This window comes from Dermacentor albipictus, chromosome 6 (assembly GCF_038994185.2).
Source record: "Dermacentor albipictus isolate Rhodes 1998 colony chromosome 6, USDA_Dalb.pri_finalv2, whole genome shotgun sequence".
NCBI classification, from domain to species: Eukaryota; Metazoa; Arthropoda; class Arachnida; order Ixodida; family Ixodidae; genus Dermacentor; species Dermacentor albipictus.
In genome coordinates this window covers 17,920,042-17,945,977 of record NC_091826.1, presented here as the reverse complement: position 1 = coordinate 17,945,977, position 25,936 = coordinate 17,920,042, and the positions used below count along the sequence as shown (strand labels likewise).

Genomic DNA, 25,936 nt, shown 5'->3' with positions numbered 1-25,936 from the left:
GTCTCAGACTTTTGTGGGCCGATTTCCGTTTCGCTACCAATATTTCTCCCTTCCTTTCTCCTTCAATCACTTATCCCCAGCAAACTGGTCTTTGTCTGGTTAACCGCCCTGCCTTTCTTTTGTTTTGCCCTCCCTGTGTCTTTCTAGTACCGTGTTTATTCAAGTATAGGTGAACCTCTTTTTTCTTTTTTTGTACAGAACGCTACCTAAAATGAGCTGTCGATGTATATTCGGGACCTCGACCTGAACTCGTACTCAACCTGATGTCAGCCGAACGCTGACCATAAACGTATTTTCGAGTAATTACGGTAGTTCTTTAACTAAAGTACCAAGACTTTCAGTGCCGCTAGTACCCTCGAACGGCAGAGAGCAAGGAAAAATAACTTAGGCCTCTGCTCGCATAATCCGTGGCATTACGAAAATAAAGCAATCGTATGAAATCTTCACACGAGCAGTTACGTGTACTCGTACCCTTCGAGAGCAGTACCGTTCACTCGCAAATGTTCATTCCACTCGCCACCTGCTCGAGCACTTATAACGCAACAAGACCGTATTAGTATAACGTCATTAGCAATCATCGGCTGCCGGACGGGCCACGGACAACCTGCGCATGGTTTGTTGCGGCAGCGGCATAACCAACGACCGGTACATGCTATTGCGTGCGTTTTACCGCTATGCGGACACGTCATATGTATCGCGTTTTAGCATATAGCATTACAGCAGTGCCGAGGTGTTTTAGCATAACTAGTTAGCGTCATTGCACCGAGTTACATTTTACGCTAAACCATTCTTGATTTAACTTATGGCGTTACCACCACGCTAAAAGAAAACTTACCGTAACGACCGAACATGGTAAAGCTTTGTCGCTTTAGCATGGTGGTGCCGCCTCGAGACGAAGTGTTGACGATATGTTCGACAACTCTGTATACCAGTTACGTGATCAACGCTCAATCTCGCCTCGTTATTTGAGAAGTAAGCTCGCCGACGCGAAGTTATACGCTGTCTATAGTTGGCGAATCGTGTCTATCTTATAGTATGTTACCGAGTCAAGAATTACTCAACCACTCAGTTGCAGCTGAACTTTATACTATTGATCCACATATTAATACTTCGCCTCTATCTCTCTACGCTAAGAGTCAGATCGATTTCGGAAGCGGAAGAAACGTTGACGGTATGCCCATCGCGGTGACTCTCAACGACTATGGCGTCGCGCTGCTAAGCCGAAGGTCACGGGTCCGATTCCCGACCTCATGTCGATTGAGGCGGAATGAAAAAAAAGAACGCTCGAGTACCATATTTTGAGTGCACGTAAAAGTAATTCCGAGGTGGTCAAAATTAATCCCGAGCGCTCCACAATGGCAACCATCATAACCCCACTCTGCAGTATTCTGCAGTATCGGACGTTTAATCCTCTAATTCAACGTCGAAGTTTATGTCGCGTTGACTACCGATGAGGTATAGGTGCTTCCTATAAAAGCAGGCTACTAGCCTGTGCCTTATCGGCAAGGCGCATCGTGTCTAGAAGCATGTGATTCGTCCCAACTCCTGTCTTCTATCTCTAACTTATCCTTCGCGCTCTCCAGGTATTGGGTGGAAAACTGGGAAAAGTCAGAATAGTGTTCGACTGAGCTAGCTGGCTCATATAGCGAAGACGTGTTTGGACAGCCGAAACTGAAAACGCTGGACAAAGGGGTGAGAGACGGGGACCGTCGGCGAACTATCAAGTGACTTATTATTGCGCATGCAACTATGTGATGTATAGAAGTGCACACGCGAGAGCTAAAAAAAAAAAAAGAAGAAGAACACAGCGCCTGCGCCTCACTGCCTTTCCTCCTCTCTCTGTATGTCTCTCTGTGTATACCCAACACGTTCGAAGCGTTGATATCATTCCTGCTCATTCCAGTAGTGATCGTAGTAACGTACAGGACTTACGCATACACTTTCGTGTGAAGAAAGCTTTCTCCTTCGCACCGTGTCTCCGCGAATTTATCTGCCCCGGGTAATAAGCGAAGAAATGCGGCACGAACTAAATCCCCCTCTATTTTTTTTTCTGTTCTCACCTTTGTTCGTTGCGCGCTTGAGCCAGCGCCAGTGAGCTGCCCCTGATGCATATTCCTGCCTAGTTGGGAACCACGAACGTTTTTGTGCGTGGGCGAATCATGCATGCGATTGCCGAGGGTGGCCGCGGACAGACGATTTTTTAACCAAACAGCCTTCGCGTTGTTTTTGTGACCTGCCAAGCTGGTGTTATATCGCGTCGTTACTTCGCTGACCTTTGAGAGTGCCAAGTCGTACTGTACGGCAAGCTGGACTAGTGTTCGGGTGTTGTTCGCTTGTCGACCGCTACGCGAACGTTTGTCTCTTTCAAACGAGCTGTAATGCGCCGTTCTGTAAACCCTGAAAGCTTCAACCCCTACACGTAACGTCACGCGGACACTAAAGAGAAGCAGTAAATAATTTTAAACTATCACATTATGCTTTGAAAGTTATAGTTTTCGTCATTTTCTCCGTAATTAGTTCATTAGTAGAAAAGGAAACGAAGATTGGAGTTTCACTTTCTGAATTTCGCGAAGATAACCGAGCACTGGTACTTATAGATGTGACGCAGTGGACTTAGGAGTTTTTTTTTTTTGTATTTGGGGCATTGAGGCCTTTCGCTCCTTTGGAATAAAATGTAGTTCATTTTTACCGGTGAATGAATGAACGAATGAATGAATGAATCATTTTAATTCAGAAAGGATGGTTCGTGACCTTACCGGGAAAAAGGGAGACGATGAGGGATGAAAAAATCCATTAAACTCGAGCAGACGCATTCAAAATTCATAACATCACGACGGATTGGGGCACGAACTTCGAGGCAGCGTCTCCACCTATTTTTCTCGCTTTTACGTCTTTTCTGACTAAGACAGACTCATCTCACGAGCGAGTTTTTTGGGGGTTGTAGTACGGCGATTTGCTAATGCAGTGGTTTTTCTTCTTTTTTTCAATTGAGCGTCCCTAATACAATGGGCTCCGTGATCTAATTCATGCAAAGACTTCGGTAACGTGCGATCAAGAGATCTAAGAATTTTCCCGGGCAGTACGTCTCCTGTCAAATGTGGTGGCGTCCTTCGAGGACTGGGTTCAGACACCGGTAAAGGCATAATTTACTACGCAACTCCGCATGCGAAGCCTTCCAAACAAGCTCGTGGGCTTGCTCCGCGTTCATACTGGTAGAAATTCAAGTACAGGAACTCGAAAGCACGTTAATTCATTCAGTTATTTAGCTATAGGATACATACGGTGGGCTTTTTTGAGATCGTGCACGGTGTTGACACACCGACCCATAGCCCTAGGTATAAAAAAATTACCCGCATTTAAAAAGAAAAAAAGCAAGAAAGAAAGGAAAGAAGGAAGAAGGAAAGAAAGAGAAAAGAAAGAAAGAAAGAAAGAAAGAAAGAAAGAAAGAAAGAAAGAAAGAAAGAAAGAAAGAAAGAAAGAAAGAAAGAAAGAAAGAAAGAAAGAAATAGAAAAGAAAGAAAGGAAACAACAAACTTTCAAAAGTTGTTCGCCCGAATCACAAACGCACCACTTGCTTTCAACTCTGACAAGGCAATATAGGTGAGAAAAGAACGCCCGACTTTCCACGGAGAGAACCCACGTTGTGAATGCCCTGGTAAGGCAAAGAAATAACGACCACCCCTTACCTCCACGTACAATAATTTTCGGTCTTTATTAAAAATTGCAACATTTTTTGTGCAATCAACAACACTGAAGCGGTTGCATCATTGAACCTTGTTTGCTCGCATGCGGAAAAGAATATAGATGCTGTCCTCTCGTCTTTGCGCAGCATCATCCGTGGGACTGAGAGCGTCACGTTGACCGGCGACCGCTCGGTCCTCGGGCAAGCCCTCGGGTGCCTCGGAGTGTCCATCCGCAGCGTTAAAAAAAAAAATTAAATTATGGGGTTTTACGTGCCAAAACCACTTTCTGATTACGAGGCACGCCGTAGTGGAGGACTCCGGAAATTTAGACCACCTGGGGTTCTTTAACGTGCACCTAAATCTAAGTACACGGGTGCTTTCGCATTTCGCCCCCATCGAAATGCGGCCGCCGTGGCCGGGATTCGATCCCGCGACCTCGTGCTCAGCAGCCTAACACCATAGCCACTGAGCAACCACGGCGGGTATCCGCAGCGTTGCGCGGTGAGTCAGCCTCTGGGGGCGACCGCCCGGCGGGAGCCGTGAATCGAGCCGCGCTGGGTTTCGGCGACGGGTGGCGGTTCACTGGACCCTGCGTGGCTCTCTCTCTCTCTCTCTCTCTCTCTCTCTCTCTCACGATTTCTCCGCGAGATCGTTCCGCGAAACCCATCCGCGCTCTGCGGGCGCCAGCTCTCTCGTCGTGTCCGCTACTTTCAGATCGCTCGTGCTCTCTGGGCGAAAACTGCGCGCGCGTCCTTTTCATGCTTACAAACACAGTTGACATAAAAACTGTTTACAGCACAAACATGTGCAACCACAAAGTGTAAGGGACAGGACACAAACACTTTGTGGTTGCATGTCTTTGCGCTGTAAACAGGTTTTATGTCAAGTATGCACCAACTCGCCCAGAAAGAAGCTTTAATGAACAAATACAGTTGCCAGAAGACTTCCGGTTAAACAGTCCGGAGCAGCGCAAGTTAATATAGCGTAAAAATTTACAGGACCCCACATCTTGCACGCGGCGGCCGCATTTCGATGGGGGCGAAATGCGAAAACACCCGTGTGCTTAGATTTAGGTGCACGTTAAAGATCTTCAGGTGGTCGAAGTTTCCGGAGTCTTCCACTACGGCGTACCTCATAATCAGAAAGTAATTTAGGCATGTAAAACGCCATAATTTATTCTTTGTTTTTACGTTTGGCACGAGTTTTGCTGCAGAGTATAGGAGTGTTTGACAAGTGACTTGCAGTGTTAAATGCAACAAAAAAAAAACGCCTATACATGAGCTCGACATACGGCACGCGTTTTCTTATGTCAGAAAAGATCAAGAATATGTGCCTACAGTATACTGCGCGACAAAATAATTCTTTTCTTGGATAACTGGACTGTCGAAAATGGCTGCCCGGAAGTTCTGTGGGGTGATGAACGCACTGCTGCCACATCGCGGATGAAAAAGGTGCCTCGATGCGCTCCCTCCGTTGGCTCAGCACAATGCGTTCGCGGGCTTAGTTGGTGCGAATCCATGAATACTTTGTTTAGCGCAAAACGACACACACAAGAAAGACGACAGGACAAGGCGCTACTCTCAACTGCTCTCAACTCTCAAAATGTTGAGAGTAGCGCCTTGTCCGGTCGTCTTTCTTGTGTGTGTCGTTTTGCGCTAAACAAAGCATTCATGGATTCCCTCCGTTGGCACTCGAAAAATGAGAACAGCGAGCGGAACAGTCTTCGTGGCGGCGGCCGCCACGCGAGCTTCCAGCTTGCGCGAACGAAGAAGAGCCGGCGACGAAGAGTTGAACGTTTCGCGGAAGCTGACCCGCGGCTTCGCTGGAAGGGGGGGGGGGGGTGAAGTTGACGCATCTCGAAGCGGGCTACGGCATCGACCGATCGACTGTAGCCTCGGCGTGCGCGGCTCCGCCTAGCAGGCCCGTGGCGGCAAGTTCGAGTCGAAAGAAAGAAGGCGCGCACGCGTGGTTTTTCAGTGAATGGTGGCGCTTTCGGAAGCACCGCTGCGTGTAATTGGGATAGCACCGAACGAGGTGGCATCTAGGGCGAAGCTTGCGTTGCCTCTAGTTTCCCGGGTTTGGGAAACTATGTATATATATATATATATATATATATATATATATATATATATATATATATATATATATATATATATATATATATATATATATATATATATATATATATATATATATATATATACACACACACAAAGGTTATACGTGCGCCGACTGGAAGTGCTTATATGACCCTTGTGTGCTGACCAAGTACGCGCAGCCCTGTTCTGCCTAACAAGAAAAAAAAAGAGAGAGAGAGTAACTTTATTGAATTGGGGAAATGGGGATAGGGGATTAGGAGCTTGATGGGTCGTGCCCCAAGTCCAGGGCTCCACTGGCTTCTGCCGCTAGCCGAGCGTGAACAAGAAGAGCCTTTTGCACCTTCGGGTCTGAGCTGGCGAGTTGTGCCTACCACTGCTCCAGTGTGTTGCTTAGATTATACCTAACTAAGTAGGCATCATCTAAAAAGAAAGATCTTCGTAATAAAACCTTAATATATGATGTCGGCTCACGGGCATCTCTAAAGCCCACCGATCTGTTGGTCGAATGGTGACTTATATTTGATGGATTCTTTCATTTCCTTAATCTTTTCATTGATTTATCCACTCAGTGTGAGTGTCACTGGATTTTTAGCCAATCCTCCAGAATGGGCATGCCTCACCATGATTCCTGCATAAAACCTGAACATATAATGTCGGTTCACACCGACGCGTTAATAAAACGGTGATTTATATTTCACGCATTCCTTTATTTACTCGAGTCTCTCTGATCTAGCCATTTGATGTGTGCCAGTGGGTGTGTCCCAATGTGGCACTGGAGGTACAGGATTACTAAAGGTGGCTCGATATGTGTCGCACTTTTCCGTGCCCTTACACCTGTCGTCACCATTCTTCCCTCGACAAACATCATACATCGCCTTCTTTCCTTTGACGTCGCTGCGTGTCCGTCTCGCACTGTGCATCGGCTGAAAAAATCGTCCAGGGCCGGGACAGCTTCGCGAAGGAGGTCTCTTTTCGAACTAGGTGACGATTGTCGAACGTCGTTTTTCGACAGACTTGGTTGAGCGACCCTTGCCACTATCCTATATGAAACTTCGTAAGACTTCGTATATTTTGGTATTCCTGGATTGTTAGTTTTAAGGTCACCATACGAAGTGATAGATAATGAATGCACTTGTGTATTTAACGCCATTTAAATTATGTGCACTACGTAGATATAACACTCCAGCTAAAGAGAAAATATTCCTTTCTTTAGCGTGGCCTAAAGGAGCTGCACGACACTGTCGGGGCCGGTGAAGCAATGCAGCCGCTGGATGCGCCCTCTCCCGGTTCGGGGCGGGTGCGCCATGTCCCCGGTGGATGCGCAACGCTACTAGACTAGGATCGCGTCTACGTGTTCTGGGGGACTGATACGCGGGAAATCGACGCAGGCCCGGCCCGTGCATCATGCAGTGGCCCGTTGGTATTCGGCGTCGTCTCGCTGCGCTATCCTTATGGGTGCAGGCCGATCGGATGCCGGGAACTACGGCGGGGCCCTCTCGATGTGGCGTTGCTGCGAGAGGCCGCCCCCCCCCCCCCCCCCCCCCCGGCACGGAGTCCGCATCCCACGCGCGTGGCGGCGCTGGCTAAACTGGTCCGGCCGCGTCGCTTCCGGCTTGCGTTGCAGCAACGCGTGCGTGCGTGCGTTGCCCAAGCACAATGCTACTAGCACAGCGGCCCGCACGGTTTCCCGGCGGCTAAAAAAATATGAGGTGGACAGGTGCCAGCCTTTAGCGCATACTTTCCCTGCAGTGTCAGCGGTGAAGCTTTTCAAACATGAAGTTGCGTAATTCAACGTCCCAAAGAGAGAGAGAGAGAGAGAGAGAAAGGCAAAGGAAAGACAGGGAGCCTAACCAGAGATTATCTCCGGTTGGCTACCCTGTACTGGGGGAGGGGCAAGGGAATGCGATGAGTGGGAGAGCGAAGGATAAAAGAATTTTAAGAAAACCTACACGCGCACGCACGTACACACAACCTGTTTCTGTGGGCCATGTCACGCAGCCCGCAAAGGCGTTCCTATAGTGTTATACGCAGTGTCACCGTACAATCCTACGTCACTCAGTGTAGTCACAATTTGTGAGAAAGTCCAACGTCCCAAAGCAACCTATGGTTTATGGGGGGGTAACATAGTGGGGTGTCCTCCCGGGGTTGATTTCGACCGTCTGAGTTTCTCAAACGTGCGCCTTCATCGAAGTGGCAAGAGCATCTTTCCGTTCAGCCCGTTCGAAATGCGGCCTTCTTGGCCGCAGGAATCCCACCTGCTACTTCATGCTCTGTGACAGCGGGCCACAGTTGTTAAATCAACGCGGCGGGTGTTCGGAGTCGCTGTCTTCGTCATCCTCTACCATTGCAAGATTGCAAGCTGCCCACAGCCTTTCTCGTAACAGTAGAGTCCTTTGGATAAACCTCAGTAGCTATCCAATGCAACTATACCACGCAACGCATACGCATCGCGTCAGTATTGGCTGCAAAAGCGACGGGCTTGAAGTTAGCATAATATCTTGCTGTGATCGTCATAAGATGTCGACAGCGTCTGCTCAGAAGCAGATAGTATATCGATTAACAAGAATTTAAGTACACTCTAAAGGAACGGAGGTCTCAAACTGCTGACTACCGAAAAAACTACCGAAACGTGCAAAATTACTTAGAAATTCCTGACTTCATACTAAGGTGAGAACGCTGCGGACTTGAAATTCAAGATTGAAAATCATTCTTTTCACTTTGTTCCCTAATAACTAACACCTCCTCAGCAAATAAATGTAAATCCTATCTCGAACAAAAAACTTGACCGGACTAAACAAAACATAGTGTTTCTTACTATACCTTGCGACGGCCGCGACTGGAACAAGGATACAAAGAAAAACGCTCACTACATGACAGTTTGCCTTTTCTTTTTTATGGCCTCGTTTAAGCCCTGAATCGTATAAGCTATTATCGAAGTCCGTCCCTCGCCATTTATATCTGATCCCCAAAAGGCCAGCGCAGTCAAAAGTTAACAGGCACATTACTACGCTCCTGCTGCGTACTCGATACCATCACACTGCGTAACCCCGTCCGGTCGATCAGGGTTGTGATTATGAACTTCTAGGTACGTATGTCATCACGAAGGCGTTCACTGTAGAGGAATTAACACACGGACGCAGTCGGTGTCGTGTGTGGGCGGTTATTCCTTCGCATCTCTGTATACTACTTTTGCTACGCTGAACGCCCCGTCGGGCTTCAGGCCTTCATCACACTGCGCGGAAGTGACGTTCACGCCGCAGACAGACGTCGACGCTGCGGTGACGAGGTGGTTCCTGGTCCACGGACACGCCGAGCAGGCGGTGGAGGGGAGGGGGCGAAAGTGATTTCGAAACGGAGCAATCGTCTCCGTTCTTCAGCTCGGTCATTCGCATCCTTTGGCGCTTGCCTCGCCGACGCTGGCCGAGACGATGGCGGCCAAAGCCGCGCGTGCTCTTTTCTTGCCCGCTCGACGGACGGGAGATTGACAGGTGCTGCCCAGGCGGAATCGACCTGGTTCCGCGGGACAGGGGGGAGAGACAAGGAAATGCTGCGGCTCCACCGCTCTGCTGGGGCGACCCGGTGTTTGCCGGGACACCGCCGTACCGTGTTTACTCGAACGGAGGACGGGCGAGTCTGTCGTTATTCACGTGCATGTTAGAATGATTTAGCTTGTCCGTAAACATACCAACGTTCAGGAAATAGTGTGTTACCAGAACCACGGACTGCAGTAGTAACGCTGGTAGCGACATCTTGCGAAATATTGCCCAACCACAACGAGGTAGGAACGATTTTGTTATGTGGATATTCTCGTCGAGGAAAAATTAAGCGAAAAAAAAAGACAACTTAACTGGATTGTCATGGTTATGTTGCTGTTGACCCTTCACATCACCAGCTGACTAATATGTGATTGGTCACTGCAATAATAGCGCTGTGTCATGTGTTGTTAAACTCTGCGCCGCAAGGTGACACCACAAAAAGCCCCCGCTGTCGCGAGCGTCTCCGGTATACCGGTATTCCGCAAACTGCAATACCTTTGCGAAGAAGCTGTAGCTCACTATTGCAGCGGCTAAATGTGACCTTACACACATTGAGAAGAAGACGCTTCTGAAAAGATGACGGTGTCAGGGTTACATACCGCATAGAAGGGACATTAAAGGAAAAATAAATACGGCTGTATTAGTAAATCATGCTTCTACAATAAAAAGAGGCTCATGTAAGAGCAGACTTTATAAGACAGGAAATACGCAAAAAAAAAATATATAGTAACGGTGACGGCGCCGCATTAAAGCACCCACCGCAACTCGGCGTGACGTCACTGACTCTGACGGCGTCTGATCCGGCATATTTAACTTTTTGGGGAGTAAAAGGGGACTACTCTGCATCCTAAAATAGGTCAAAGACTGAACTTAGCAATGTGGGGAACTCGACCCTCTCCTGGCTCACGTTGGAGAGACGTCCCTTATAAGCCCAGTACTGTAATGTTCCAGCAAGCCTTACTGTCCCGTCAACCTGTTGTCAAAAGGCGAACACAATTTGTGATATAAATACGTTTGGACATCGACAACGACAACCATATATAGTCCGGTGGCGCTTTTATTTCTTTTTTGTCTTGCTTGAAGACCACAGCAAGTCGCACAAAGTTCCGGACCTCGAATGCACGCACCAGTGTAGCAGGTCGGCGTATGCGCGAATGAATGCGGTATACACGCTACTCTTCTCCTCATCTCGATCGCCTCCAGCGAATGCGTGTTCGCTCGAGCACGATGTGTACGGGTTGCTCTCGTTTTCACGCGCGCCGAAGTTGCACCGCAGCTTCTTTTGCCCTGCGCGCGTGAGTGTTTAGCGTTTCTTACAACTGCCCGCTCACGTCGTTTTCTTTCTTTCTTTCTTTCTTTCTTTCTTTCTTTCTTTCTTTCTTTCTTTCTTTCTTTCTTTCTTTCTTTTTCTCTTTCTTTCTTTCTTTCTTTCTTTTTCTTTTTCTTTTTCGCAGGTAATTCCTTCGCTTCTCCTCCACGCTTCGAAGCGTTCGGCTGCTTGGAGCAGTGGGTGACGAGTTCAGTCGGTACAGTGGTCGCATGCACAGCTGGCGTGTCGTGAGCATCAATCTCCGTGGCTTTTCTTCCTGTTTACCATGCAAAATTAATAATGAGGAATATGAAAAAAAGAAGTAAGGAAGGAAAGAGACGTGGAATATTTGACCTTAAAAGGTCAATTCGTTGCAGAGGGTGTGCGCCAGAATGTCGACGTTCAAGATGAACAGCAGTGGTTCTCTGTTCCTCCCGGCAAGTACGTAGTATTCATTATGTTATATTATTCATTATGTCATGTTATTCAGTAGCTTATGTTCACGATTTAGGAACACCATTCCTCGTTGCTGTTAGCATTGAAGCATAGCTGTTTTTGTTGCTGTCCTCATGTTGTGGTTAGTGGGAATAGTGGTAGAAGTAGTATTTGCAGCAGCTGCAGTAGCCATAGCAGTAGTAGTGGTAGTAGCAGGAGGAGGAGAAGGAGGAGGAAGAAGTATCGACATCTGCAGCTGGTACCTGCATGGGACACGACTGCATCCGGGACGTATATGAGCATCCGTGACGCGACTAGGCAACCTCAGTCAAAGCAGGCGTGGTAGCAAGTTGTGGCACTGCGATGTGGGCTAAAGTCTTGCGCCAGATGCAATCCGCACTAAGCGTAGTTCCGCGATGGTCCGCCAGGCGGCGACACTGCTCAATCTCGTCGTGAATAGCCAGGGTCTCCAGATTTCCCTTTCGAAGCCTTTTTAGAAAAAGAGAAAAACTTCACGGGTGCAACTATTCCGGCCACATGGGACCCCCCGATGCCTGCTGGCGTCCCGCTGTGGACGCCAGCTCATAGTTCAGTGAGGACGACCTGCTAAGCTACCGGTTGCGAGCCGCAGAGACAATGCGCGTAACGTCGAAGGACGACAATGACGGATCGTGCTTCGAGGCAGGCGTATTCGCCGAACGATAGCATCGCGGAAGTAGGCATTTAGGCTGCATTTGCTTAGGCGTGTACCACCCGCACTTCGAGCTACCAGACGGCAAACAGTACGTCTGCTCCCGCACCATCGTGATTGCGGTCTTCGTGGGAAGATATATTGTCAAGGTGGAAAACAGACATGCCGGCTTTCTTAGGACCTTGTACGCGTTCACGTAACGAGCATAGCGTGTTCTTGTACTATCACATCAATATCCCTAAATAATTACAGCACGAATAATTGTTTCGTGTCCGCTACAACAAAGGTTGCCAGGTTTGGCTAATTTGCGCCAAAGTGGCTACTTTCGGGCCCATTAGCTACGAAGCTTCTGGCTTCTATGTACAGCTGTAGACTGCATGGCTACTTCCTTTGGCAACTTCAAGTAGCCCTATCAAGTGGCATATAGTGCCAGAGAAGCGTAAAAAAAAACAGGATAATATTGCCAGTCAAACGACAATATTACCACAATCTTGCAGAAACAGGCACGCTTTACCTTGTAGCGGTCCAGTCCTGTTACGTGCTGTGCAGCATACTGCAGAGAGACACAAAGAGAAGGATAAATGAAAGGCAGAGAGGTTAACCAGGACTGAGCCCGGTTGGCTACCCTACACAGTGGGAGGAGAAATGGGGAGGGAAAGATTAAGAAGAGAAAGTCCACTGTGGATATCGCCGACGTGGTAACATTTTTCTGCCCTATATCATTGACGGTCACTCAGTCCGGATTACAGACGGTCGCTCAATACGGTAGATTTTTAAAAAATCGCAGCAGCGCTTTTGTGGCCTTTTCTAGCTGCGATATGCGAAGCCATAGTCTCAGGATCTGGTTCAAAGGGAACGGTTTTTTACCTAACTGATCTAGAACTGTACAGAGATCTTGTCTTTCATATTCAAAATATGGGCAGTAGCACAGTAGACGTTCTATAGTTTCCTCGGCACCGCAGGCATTGCACCTCGGTGCTATCGGCCATTCCAACCAAACACGTATATGCCTTGTTGAATGCGATGCCCAAGCGTAAGCGGCACAGCATTCAATAAAACTTGGTGCTGGGATAGTTGGTGATGCATTCTTTAAAACTGATGGTAGCGCTAAAAAGGACGGACACACTTAAAACTGATGGTAGCGCTAAAAAGGACGGATACACTTAAAACTGATGGTAGCGCTAAAAAGGGCGGACACACGGTGAAAAAACGACACGACGACGAGGAAACGCTAGCGTTTCCTCGTCGTCGTGTCGTCTTTTTATCATGTGTCCGTCCTTTTTAGCGCTACCATCAGTTTTAAAGAAGGCACAGCATTGTTTCCTGATTTCGCGGAAGCCCAGGTAACATCCATAGTTGCATAGATGGGTTAAGAGAATGCAATCGATAGTTGAATTCAGGTGTGTGCCACTTCTCCAATGTGATACGGTGCTCTAGCTAGCTTGATTAACTGTTGGGATACGATGGGCTACCTCGATAAAGGAACAGAAACAAGGTTTGCCCTTTCACGTGCTTTCCTAGAAGCTTCGTCGGTGAGGTCGTTGCCGGAGACACCCCAATTACACGGCAGCCACTGAAACACGACGTCGTGTCCTTTCGCGATCATATGATGGTGCGTTTCTCGTATCTCCAACACGAGTTGTTCACAGGCCTCGCGACGAAGAGCTGACAAAAGACATTGCAGGGCCGCCTTAGAGTCGCAGAATATTGCCCACCGATTAGGCGGCTGGTTGTTAATATAATCAACGGCACCTCGGAGGGCAACAAGCTCCGAACCAGTCGATGTTGTGACGTGAGCAATCTTGTATCTGATGCTTATTGATCGTGATGTTGTAACCACTGTGCCGGTGGAGCTGGTCTGAGTGGAAGAGCCATCCGTGGGTCTGTGGAGTCGGTCAAAGTAGAAAGTGTTCGAACAATCCAGAGCTGCTTGCTTCAAGACCAGGGTAGGCAGGTCAGTCCTCTTTGTTATTCCTGGAACGGAAAGGATCACTTATTGTTGTTTTAAACACCGGAAAGCTGAGAGTGAACGTGACGGAAGGTGTGAAGCCCGATGTGAGACGCGATGAATACTGACTACGTTGGAGAATGAAGCCTGTGGTCATCGTTCTGGCAGGCACGCAAGAGAGCTTGATTGCCTCAGTGAAACGTGACGAATGTGGTCCCTCCGCGTGTATGTGGTAATGTAAGTCGTGATCGGATGGTCGTCAGCCATTATGACTGTTCCTACTGTTGAGGCGCTCCACGGAAGGAAGGAAGGAAGGAAAAAGTGGAGAAGGAAAGGTAGGGAGGTTAACCAGTATGGCTTAACCGGTTTGCTACCCTACACATGGGAGAGGGATGGGGGAGATTACAGATGGGGAAGGGGGAGAGCGAGAGAGAGCACATATCACAGCACACACACATCGTCCGTTGGAGTCCATCATTCTGGCATGGTACGCGACGTCACTCTCACAGCCGTTTGTCCAATCCCGTCTCTTTCAAAAACCGAAGTAGTCCCTTTGTCGCCTTCACCTGCGATATCTTCTGTCGGCGGCATGTGAAAATCGTGTCGAGCGACAATGGTCTACTGTCAAGGCGCGCTAGAACAGATGCCAGGGACTGTCGCTGAACGTTATAGTCAGGACAGTCGCACAGAACATGTTCCAGCGTCTCCTCGCAAAGACAGGCATTACAGAGATCGTTTTCGGCCATCCCAATGCGGAAGGAGTAAGATTTGGTGAAAGCCACCCCCAGCCATAAGCGATAAAGCAGAGTCGCCTCTCTTCGACGCAGTCCAGTTGGCATATAGAGATGCATCAAAGAGGGCAGGTGGTATTGACGGTTGCTCTGGGTGGTCTGGCTGTTTGGTGTGCACCATAGAGATAGCGTGATCTCATGTGCAAGCACTCGAAGTCTGCTAGCTGCGTCGGATCGTGAAAGCGGTATGGCCTCTTCTTGTGCCTCTTCAAGAGCTGCCCGAGCGGCATTATCGGCGTCTTCATTTCCAGTGACGCCGCAGTGACTTGGCAGCCACTGAAACGTCACATGGTGTCCTTTCTCCTGTGATGTATGGAGTAGGCATCTAATATCGAATACGAGCTGTTCGAATGGCCCGCGATGCAGAGCTGATAGTACAGATTGTAGGGCTGCCTTTGAATCGCTGAAGATTGACCATTGCCGAGGTGGCTCCCGATTGACGACACGAAGTGCAGCGCGAAGAGCAGCTAGTTCAGCAGATGTCGATGTTGTTGGGTGGTCAGTCCTAAAGCTGATGGTAATAGCTTTTGCTGGGACAACCACAGCACCGGACGAACACTGGATGTTTGTGGAACCATCGGTATAAATGTGTTCCCTGTCCGCGTACCTCTCGTGCAGAAGAAGCAGAGACAGTTGTTTGAGCACAGGCGACGACAGTTCAGACTTTTTTCCGATTCCTGGTACACTGAGATGGACTGTAGGGCTGATAAGACACCAAGGGGGTATCGACGGTTTAGATGCAGCGGTGAAGCCCGATGGCAGTTTGTCGTTGTATTTGATGATAGTTTTAGCGAATGATGATTGGTGCCTGTCCGAAGGTAGTGCTGCAAGGTGGTGATAGGTGGCACGTGCAAAATGTCTGATGTGCGTTCTCAGGGCTTCCACCGTAATGTGAGTTCGCATTGGATGGTCCCGAGCAATCGCAATAGTTGCCTCTGTTGAGGTGCATCTGGGCAAACCAAGGCAGACTCTGAGTGCTTGAGCTTGTGCTGCCTGCAGAACACGAATATTTGTCTTGCAGGTGTTGGTCAGTACAGGTAGACTATATCTTAGAAAACCGAGAAAGAGAGCTCTGTAGAGTTTAAGCATTGCGTCTACTGACATCCCCCACGTCTTTCCTGCCAAGTATTGAAACAACTGGGAAGTTGCTGTCAGGCGCCGTTTCATGTAGGCCACGTGCGGGCTCCGACAGAGGTCTCGGTCAATTATTACGCCAAGGAATCTGTGGGTTCGGACATAGGAAATAGTCCGCCCATTGATTGAGATGATATAAGGCGTCATCGGTTTGCGAGTAAATGCCACTAGTGCGCATTTTTCTGGTGATATGCTGAGACCCTGTTTACACAAGTAGTTCGCTGTCAAAGTGGCCGCTCTTTGAAGTCGCGCACGTATCTGAGGACGTGTGACTGCCGAAGTCCAGACACAGATGTCGTCAGCGTATATTGAAATTTTGATGGTAGTTGGCAAGTACTCAGCAAGTCCAACAAGAGCGAGGTTGAATAGCGTCGGGCTGAGAGCACCGCCTTGAGGAACGCCCCTGCTGGTATAGCGTCGCGTAGTTGGGCCATCGTCAGTTAACACAAAGAATTATCTTGCAGATAGGTAGCTTGCAATCCACAAAAAAACTCGACCACCTAGGCCAACCGTCGCAAGGGCGTCGAGAATGGCCTCATGTAATACGTTATCGTATGCCCCTTTCACATCTAGGAATAAAGCTGCAGATAAACGCTTACGGGACTTTTCGTGCTGGACATAGGAAACGAGATCAACTACATTGTCGATAGAAGAGCGGTCACGTCGGAAACCAGCCATGGAAACCGGATAAATCTTGTAGTATTCAAGGTACCATTCCAGGCGGCCAAGGATCATCCGTTCCATTATCTTGCCTACACAGCTGGCCAGCGCTATTGGGCGGTAAGAGGTGAGTTCTAATGGGGATTTGCCCTGCTTTAAGAGTGGCACCAGGCGGCTTACTTTCCATTCGTCAGGAACATTTCCCTCCTGCCATGAGGAGTTGTAAAGGCTCAACAACTCTATCCGTGCGGACTCTCCGAGATAGCACAAGGCCCGGTATGATATACCATCCGGACCCGGAGATGATGAGCGCCTGCAGAGAGCTAGAGCCGCTTCGAGCTCCTCCATTGTAAAAGGAAGGTCCATGCGGCCATCACGTGAATTGGGGACGTCAGCTCGGGCTGGAGGATCTGGACGAGTAGCTTGGTCTGCGATCCGCGCACAAAAGTCTTCTGCGACATCGATGTCTTGCCGCCCTTGGAAAAGCGCTAGCGCCTTGAATGGGAAACGCCGTTCCGGAAGGCAACGCAGACCTTGCACCGTTTTCCATATGTGAGACAGTGGCTTGCGGGGGTCGAGTTTCTGGCAAAACGTTGCCCAACGTTCCGACGCTAATCTACCCATACGACGCTGAATCTTCTTTTGCATCCTCCTGGCTGCCCTAAGGTCATGAATTGATTTTGTACGCCGATATCGATGTTCCGCCCGGCGACGAAGCGCTCGAAGGCGCTCTAATTCTATGTCGAAGTCATTCCGCGTGGAAGAGGTCGTCATCATGCGAGTGGCGTTTTGCATCGTCATTTTAATCGTTTGCTCTAACCCTGATGGTAGGCCCTCGCGGCAGGCATCTTCCATCTCAGATTTGAAGTTGGCCCATTGAATCGTCCGAATGGTATTCCGTAAGCCTGATCTAGACGACAAGCCTTTGATGTTCAGATAGGTGGGAATGTGGTCACTCCCATGTGTCTCAATGTCTGGAAACCACTTCACACATCTGGCGAGAGAGTTGGAGGTGAAAGCAAGGTCGAGGCAGCTGCCGTATGTCGCGCCGCGAAGAAAGGTGGGGCTACCATCGTTCAGGAGAGTAAGGCCATAGTTGTGGGCGATGCTTGCTAATCTTCGTCCTCTTGCATTTGTCCGTGTACTTCCCCATGCTGGATGGTGTGCATTGAAATCTCCAATGATGACCCATGGGGCGGGACACACACTCAAGATATCCGCAAATCTTTTGGTATCGAAATTGCAGGAAGGCGATATATACACGCCTATGAGAGTAAACAAGAGTTTGTTCCTTTTAACTGTGATGCATATATATTGATTGTCGTCGTGGGGAGCAATTGGTTGCAAAACATAGGTGAGTTCACGACGAACAAAAATGACGACTTTGCTGCATGCACCATTTGTTGATGACATGATAAATTCGTATCCTGACAGCCCTATTGCAAAAACCAGCGCCACTGGGACCCAGTGCGCCGGATTATGGGCCCAGTGCAGCGCGCTGGACGCTGGGGCGCTGGGAAGGCGCTGGGGCGCTGGGGCGGCGCGGCACTGGCTACTCGTGCGAAAAACAGCTCTAGCGCGTTAAATATGCGGTGCCTGGACACCGTATATATTTTTTTGAATGCAGAAAGCAAGGAAGAGCGCTGTAGTGCAATAAAAAAAAGAAAAAAAACGTAAAAAATAAAATTGCTCCGACAAGGATTCGAACGACCGACCTACTGATCCCAAGTCCGTCACTTTACCACTACGCCACGCCAGCACAGGGAAATTCGAGGATAATTTGCCATGTCAAAGCCGAGAAGCAGTTTGTTTCGCAGAGCTACGTCTCGTACAGACATGGTTGATGCGCTATCGCCCAGCAACTAAAACTCACGCCTGTACCAGAAAGAAAAGGTTGCTGTCCGTATTCAGCAGTATCCTTGGAAGTGCCACACCATCGATTTTCACTTGCGATTGCAGTTTTAACTTCGAAAAAAAGTCCTAAATGAACCGCCGACCCGGGATGGTGTATGGCCTGTTACTGCCGATTTCGATAGCCATTTCTGGTTCTTCACGCAAAGGATATGCACCGTTTCCTTAGTACAGTGATGCCTTTCAGTCAAGACGCCTGCCTAGTCATAGATCTTCGTCAGAGAAGCGCGGACTAGTGCTGGGAGCCTTCGGCGATAGCACACATACCTGTGTTTATGACGCGTCACATCTGCGGTCATCGCTTCTTATGCTGGCACTGTAGACATGAAAAAAAATTTATTTAAGAACATCGATGCGAAAGCTGACATATAGAGTGATTTATCCTTGTTAGATTCCTTGATTCCTGCGCCTAGATACTCCCAGAGGATGGACTCGGCGGATACGCTAGGCCTAAGCTTCGGTGGGGAGCGATCTTGGCGCGGGTAGTTAAAATAGCAATCGCAAGTGAAAATCGATGGTGTGGCACTTCCAAGCATGCTGCTGAATACGGACAGCAACCTTTTCTTTCTGGTACAGGCGTGAGTTTTAGTTGCTGGGCGATAGCGCATCAACCATGTCTGTACGAGACGTAGCTCTGCGAAACAAACTGCTTCTCGGCTTTGACATGGCAAATTATCCTCGAATTTCCCTGTGGTGGCGTGGCGTAGTGGTAAAGTGACGGACTTGGGATCAGTAGGTCGGTCGTTCGAATCCTTGTCGGAGCAATTTTATTTTTTACGTTTTTTTTTCTTTTTTTTATTGCACTACAGCGCTCTTCCTTGCTTTCTGTATTCAAAAAAATATATACGGTGTCCAGGCACCGCATATTTAACGCGCTAGAGCTGTTTTTCGCACGAGTAGCCAGTGCCGCGCCTTCCCAGCGCCCCAGCGTCCAGCGCGCTGCACTGGGCCCATAATCCGGCGCACTGGGTCCCAGTGGCGCTGGTTTTTGCAATAGGGAGTCTTATTGATTTCGACAAGTTGGGCTCACAAATGACGATGAGGGGAAACAGATTGGTGTACACAAACTGCCGAAAATCTGAAATTCGTGATTTTAGCCCTCTGGCGTTCCATTGGATGATGGACGCAGCCTTGACTTCTTTCCGGAAGGATGGGGTATGGGTAGCCATCTTTCTAGTTGAGGGATGCAAGCACTGGGCCTAAGGCGTCCAGCACTTTAAGTGCGTTTTGAGCACTGGGTGTCCCGATGTCCACTAAAATTGCTCGAATGGCCTCCATGAGAGAACGTAGCACCGAGATGACTTGGCGGTCTGTTTTAGGTGAATCGTCCGTGGCCGGAGAAGGATCAGGTGGGACCCCGACCTTCTGAGGTTCCTTCGCAAGGGAGCGGCTTGGTAGCGTAGGCCATTCCTCTAAAGATAGAGTCTTTTCTGCTTCCTTCGTGGAAGTGGTGGGCCTTGTCGCGGCGTGACTAACTGGCACCGCAGTGGAGTGGGTACTGTCACTTCGCGCATGCGCCTTCTTCGAAGACGTACGATGGCGCCTACGTCGTCGCCGACGCCGGACTACTTCGGCTGCCTCCCTGTGGGCAGAATTGTCTCTGGCCATTTGCCTAAGAACCGCGCGCTCCCTCTTGATGCGGGGACAGTCCTTCGAGGAGGCCGCGTGAGGGCCGCTACAGTTGACGCACTTCAGGACCATGGCACCGCAGGTCTGTTCTGCATGAGGTTCAGCGCAACGGGGACACAGTAGCGAGTTGGGACACACGCCTTTGACGTGTCCTAGCCTGAAACACTGATGGCATTGAAGCGGCTTCTGGATGAATGGTCGAACCGGATGACGGAAATGTCCGACTTTAACGTGGGATGGGATACAATCCCCCTTGAATATTACTTTTACGCAGCGCGTATTCCCAAGACGGCGCACTTGCGTAATGATCGTGCCTTCGTATGCCGGCTTGATGAGGCTAGGTAAGTCATCATTGGGAATGGCAATGTCAATGTCGTAAATCACACCGGCTATGGATGTGTCGTCGATCGGGATAAAGGGGCGCATTTTGATTCCGTCTAGCTCTGTGATTTCTTGGAGTTTTCCAAGCGCACTCACGTTGTACACGTCTATGGCGAGTATATTCTTGCGTGGATTTATTCTTATGTCTTTAATTTGGTCCGGCACCGCACATTCCAGAAAAATGGATAGGGCTTGCCTGTTCAGCAATCGTAGGTTGCTTGACGGTTCTGTCGGCATAAAGATGATGACGTGTGGCCAGCGCGCAGGCCTTGTCTTCACAGTCGTTGTGCTCGCAGGAGTTGACGGCGCTGTGTTGGCGATTTTTCTCCTCGCCCTCTTATTCCGGACGGGTATGAAGCCGTCGTCGGATGAGTCGTCTTCCGACATAGAGTACAGCTCGGTGTCTTCGGTGTCACTGGGGGAGCCAACTCGCTTCCTTGCGGTTGACGGCCGTGATGACTTCTGGCCAGGCGGGTCTCTGGCATGCTCCGCGTCCATGGCCGCAAGACGGGAGGCGAGGCACCTCGAATAGCGAAGATTTCACCCAAAAATTCACAGAGCACAGAAACAAGCGTTCTGCCAAGAAGACACTTCGTCGTCTTCTTCGCGCTCCACGGAAAAGCCAAAGCAAACGCGTAGTGCCCGTGCTTGACGCTCTGAAGTTCTCGAAGTTTTCTTTGACTTGCATGTTTTAGCAATCACGGGAGAGCTATAGCGTAGGAATCCCACAAAAAGTGATCGGTGCAACTGTAGCGCAGAGCCCACCGATGATCCATTTGTTTTGACGGTGTTGGATTTGAAGACGTGAACAATAGATGCGACCTTCTTCTTCAAGTGGGCAACCTGAGCGCTCCAGGAGAGGTCCCGTTCAAAAATGACACCCAAGAACCGATGATTTCTCCTGTAGGAGATAGGCTATAGCCATCTATGCATACTCGATAACCAGGCATCGCTTTTCGCGTAAAAGCGACTAACGCACATTTTTCTGTCGAGATGTTTAGGCCTTGTATGCAAAGATAACCAGATGCCTGTGTTCCTGCCTTCTGTAGCCTGAGTGGGTGAAATATTGGGTTATGTGCTTTAATGGTCATTGAACATCGAGATTTCCTTATATAAATTTTACGGACCATCGTGCGCTTTAATGATTTTCCATGTAGTATGTCCACAGACATCTATGATTATGAACTACTTACAGTGTGGCAAGGCGATTTTAGAAGGTGGAAAAGTGATAAGGAAGGTAGGGAACTCAATGACACCCGCGTCCGATTTTCTATGCTACGCAGTGGGTGAAGGGATGACAAAAAAAAAAAAAATTAACTGATACCAGTAGCTATCAGCGAAAAAGTCCTTCGATTACGTTGGTCCATATTTTTTATTCGCCGATCTTCAATTCATGGATGTATACGAGGATGTAACGTGAAAAAAAAAAATAAAAAACACCGGAGCTAGTATATATGGCACCAGACAAAGGATAATCAGGTTTCAAAACAAAGCGTTCTAACCACTACATCAAGGCCACGTTGCGCACACGACTCAACAACATTTGGATTATTAAATCATCTTCCCTGCTGACGATGTCCTGAGCGGGCGAGAATAACGGGGCTGTCACATTTGGTTCGTGCATACCTGTGCGGAGCGTTGAGTGTTTATATGGTATACACCGAGTAACCCTGGCAAGGCTACACCAAGGAACTGCATCCCGTGTGGATGAATGGAAAAACTTTATTATTGGCTATAGGAGGAATATATATTTTTAAAAAGTAAGTTCAAAGCTGTGTCCGTGCGAGGATTCCTGTTTCACGGGCGAAATCCCACAGTGGCCGCAGACACCCATGGGCGTTATAGCTTGCTGCAAGTGTTTAGTATTCGCGCGTTGCCGCGTGATAGGCACTGTATAAGGAGTGCCCGCGTAAGGTCAAGACCGGGGCAGTGCCACATGACATGTTTCGTTGCAGAGGGCGTCGCACATAATGCATGTTACAAACTTTACCCTGGAAATGAAGGGAGAAGGGCCTTGGAGGCAACGTGTTGTCTGCAGCGCTTGAGTTAAAGAGACATTAAAGAGAAAACCAAGGAGGGAGCAGGCTGGCTTCGGGAAGGGATACTCTACAGTGGATCACCATCCACTTCACCAATCAGGTAGTCTATAAATCTGCAGAGTGCAATCAGCCTCTCTATATGGCTTTCATGGATTACGAAAAGGCATTTGATTTAGTAGCGGTGCCAGCAGTCTTTATCGACATTACGTAATCAAGGAGTACAGGAGGCTTACGCAAATATCTTGGAAAACATCTACAAAGATTCCACAGCTACCTTGATTCTCCACAAGAAAAGTAGAAAGATACCTATAAACAAAGGTGTCAGGCGAGGAGACACAATCTCTCCAATGCTGTTCACTGCATGTTTGGAAGAAATATTCAAGCTATTAATCTAGCAAGGCTTAGGCGTGAGCATCAACGGCGAATATGTCAGCAACCTTCGGTTTGCTGATGACATTGTCGTGTTCAGCAACACTGGGGACGAGTTACAACAAATGATTTAGGACCTTAACAGAGAGAGTGTAACAGTAAGGTTGAAGATTAATATGCAGAAGGCAAAGATAATGATCAATAGCCTGGCAAGGGAGCAACAGTTCAGGATCGCCAGTCAGCCTCTATCTGTGAAGGAGTACGCTTACCTAGATCAATTACTCGAAGGGGACGCTGATCATGATAAGTAAATTTACAGAAGAATAAAAATGGACTGGAGCGCATACGGCAGACATTATCAGATGCTGACTGGAAGCTTACCACTATCATTAGAAAGAGAGATGTACAGTCAATGCATTCTACCGATGCTAACATATGGGGCGGAAACTTGGAGATTGACAAAGAAGCTCGAGAACAAGTTAAGGACCGCGCAGAGAGCGATGGAACGAGTAATGTTAGGCGTAACGTTGAGAGACAAGAAGAGAGCGGTGTGGATCAGAGAGCGAACGGGGATATCCCATATTCTAACTGACATTAGGAGAGAAAGAAATGGAGCTGGGCAGGCAATGTAATGCGTTGGCTAGATAACCGGCCTACCGTTAGGGTTGCACAATGGGTGCCAAGTTAAGGGAAGCGCAGTCGAGGACGACAGAAGACTAGGTGGGGTGATGAAATTAGGAAATTCCCAAGCGCAAGTTGGAATCGGTTGGCGCCGGACAGAGGTAATGGGAGATCGCGGGGAGAGGCCTTCGTCCTGCAGTGGGCACAATATGGGCTGCTACTGAGACTGCTGCTGCTTCTGCTGATGATATCGATGACGATGAAAGAGAAAAATAAGATCGCGGTGTATTTGTAAATTACCTTTTTCAATACCAAAACAGAAAAAGAAAAAAGAAAGGCCCACCCTACCATGAAAGGAGGCTGCACAGGACCAGAAGAGAGGCAAAAGCTAAAGCCGTTGGCGACGCTTTTTTGAGGATGCCGTGCCAACTCGCATTGAGGTCGCAGCCTTTGACGTCTGCTCACGCGTAGTTAATTATTTTTAATCGCTAAGATCGATTACAGTGTATTTCAAAGAAGCGAAACTCTAAACGTAGCAAGCTTCGAGAACTTCCTGCTGTGGCACAGCCCACATACGAGAGAAAACGCTTACAAAAAAAGCAAAAAAGAAAGGAAAAGGCAAATAAATTTGAAAGCTATGACGTCACATTAACGTATAGGTGTTAGGACTCTAATGTAATGTAAAAAAAAAGTTTTGTCTTCATATTTACATGCTAACAATCAACGTCTTATCGCGAAATCAACGAAAATAGAGTGTCCAAACAATACTCTATCAGTATACGCCGATTTAGTGGTTCTGTTTGGTATGTACTCTGGAAGTACAACGATTAGACTATTCCTATAGCCCGCTTCCTTTTCCTGTCTGTGTGGCGTTTATATGCGTCTTTACGAGATTTATAATAGCGTTCATTTAAGCCAAATGGTTACCGGAGTGCGTTCGCTCTTTCGGCGGCCGCTGTGCGGCGCCATTACTTACTGCTCGCAATTAAGGGCGGCGGCGAGGAGTGAGGCAGCGCGGTCTTGCCGCCGGGGCGGTTGTGGGGGCATGCACCGGAGAGCGGATGGAAAGCGGGGCGCACAAAAACGCCGACGGCGTCGGAATTTACGGCGCGTCCGCCGGCATTAGGGCCGCCCTCTTCGCAGACCGCGGCGCGAGCACACACACACACACACTCGCACACCGGACGACGCTTCTGCGCCCCCGCTGTGCACTCCTCTCACCGCGATCTTTACTGCCACGGTCTCTACCGTCTTCTTCTCCGACGCGTACGTATATTTGTGCTTCTCCCTCGGCCTCTATCTGGCTTTGCAACGCCCCAGCCGTCGTCCGGGCGCCTTGGGTATACCGCTTAATTCGGTGCAGCTGCAGCGCGAACCGAAAGCAGGCAAAACCGACGCGTCTGCTAGGGAACAACCGGCTAGCGCCCGTTCTGTCTCCGCTTTTTCCCGTGGTCCTGCTTCTTTCGTTCGTTGTGTGCGCATCTGTGTCGCTGGTTTCGTTTTTCGAGTGTAATGTGTATCAATTCGCACAGCAAGACACTCTGCAGCAGTGTCGGTCGTCATCGTCTGCTGCGCTTGGTACCAGTAGCATACGCTGGGGCGAGAAAGGTATCGGCAAATTAGCGCTGCCCAGGCCGCGCCATCGTCTGCTGCGCTTGGCGCCACTAGTTCGGTGCAGAATTGCGGCTCGCCGACGTCTGCTGCGCTCGGTACCAGCGATTCGGGACATCGCTGCGGAACGGGATTTCGTGGCCATGCAAATAAAAAGAAAGAAAGAAAGAAAGAAAGAAAGAAAGAAAGAAAGAAAGAAAGAAAGAAAGAAAGAAAGAAAGAAAGAAAGAAAGAAAGAAAGAAAGAAAGAAAGTCAATTCGGCTTTCACTACACCCCTTTGGTGAACATTTACTGGAGTAGTCGTCTGTGCTGCTCCAGTTGTTCAAGATGCCTCTGCTCGATGCTTCGGAGACGGTCACAAAGCGACCGTTCGTGCGACCGTTCGATGTCGTGCCCACGCTGCACCGCCAAGAAAAGTATCGTAATAATTCTAATGGCATTAATAAATGTACAGGGAAGTCTGCGCTGCGCCGTGGCTTTCTCTGGGCAAAAATACGTTAATAAATGATACAAAAGACGATCTAAACAAAAAGAAGAAGCTACGCAGCAAGGATTTACCACTTCATGAAACAACCAGAATGTTACGCTCATCATTATCGGACTCAAAGATATGTGCTAAAGTTTATTTCTCCCAGGAACAATACTGCTCCAAAACTATCTGTGCCCCTCGGACCAGCTAATATAGAAAACTCTGCTAGCCACTTCGTCGACGGCCCATCTTTAAAACTTTCTATGCTTTCCTGAGGCAAGTGCTAGGCGGTAACTACCAACCCAGTCCACGTTGACACGACTCCCTAAATACAAGGTCGCGGTCGCCGCTGTAACTGTGGTTGCGACATCATACGGGACATAGAATCATAAGCTGGCTGTCTCTCGGCCTAATTCAACGTGGGACGCAGGGGGAAATGGGCTTCTATTACGTACTGCTGTCTCCAGCCTGGCAACAGCGCGCAAGTACAGGCCGGTCCCTCGACACGCAGGAGGCGGGATCGCAAGCAAAAAAAAAAGAAAAGAAAAAGAAACGCAAAAGTAAAACACGAGAACAAGCAGAAGGAGACGGCGAGAAGAAACCACGCGGCGTATGGCTC

At 48.8% G+C, this 25,936-nt stretch overlaps 1 long non-coding RNA gene across 1 annotated transcript in view; it reads left to right on the top strand.

Moving 5' to 3' along the window:
* Positions 1-25,936, top strand: part of LOC135914430 (uncharacterized) — a 391,576-nt gene that overhangs the window by 287,791 nt on the left and 77,849 nt on the right. The window contains exons 3-4 of the long non-coding RNA XR_011506934.1: positions 10,773-10,875; positions 11,005-11,068. This is a non-coding gene — a long non-coding RNA (uncharacterized lncRNA). The remainder of the gene's footprint in view (positions 1-10,772; positions 10,876-11,004; positions 11,069-25,936) is intronic.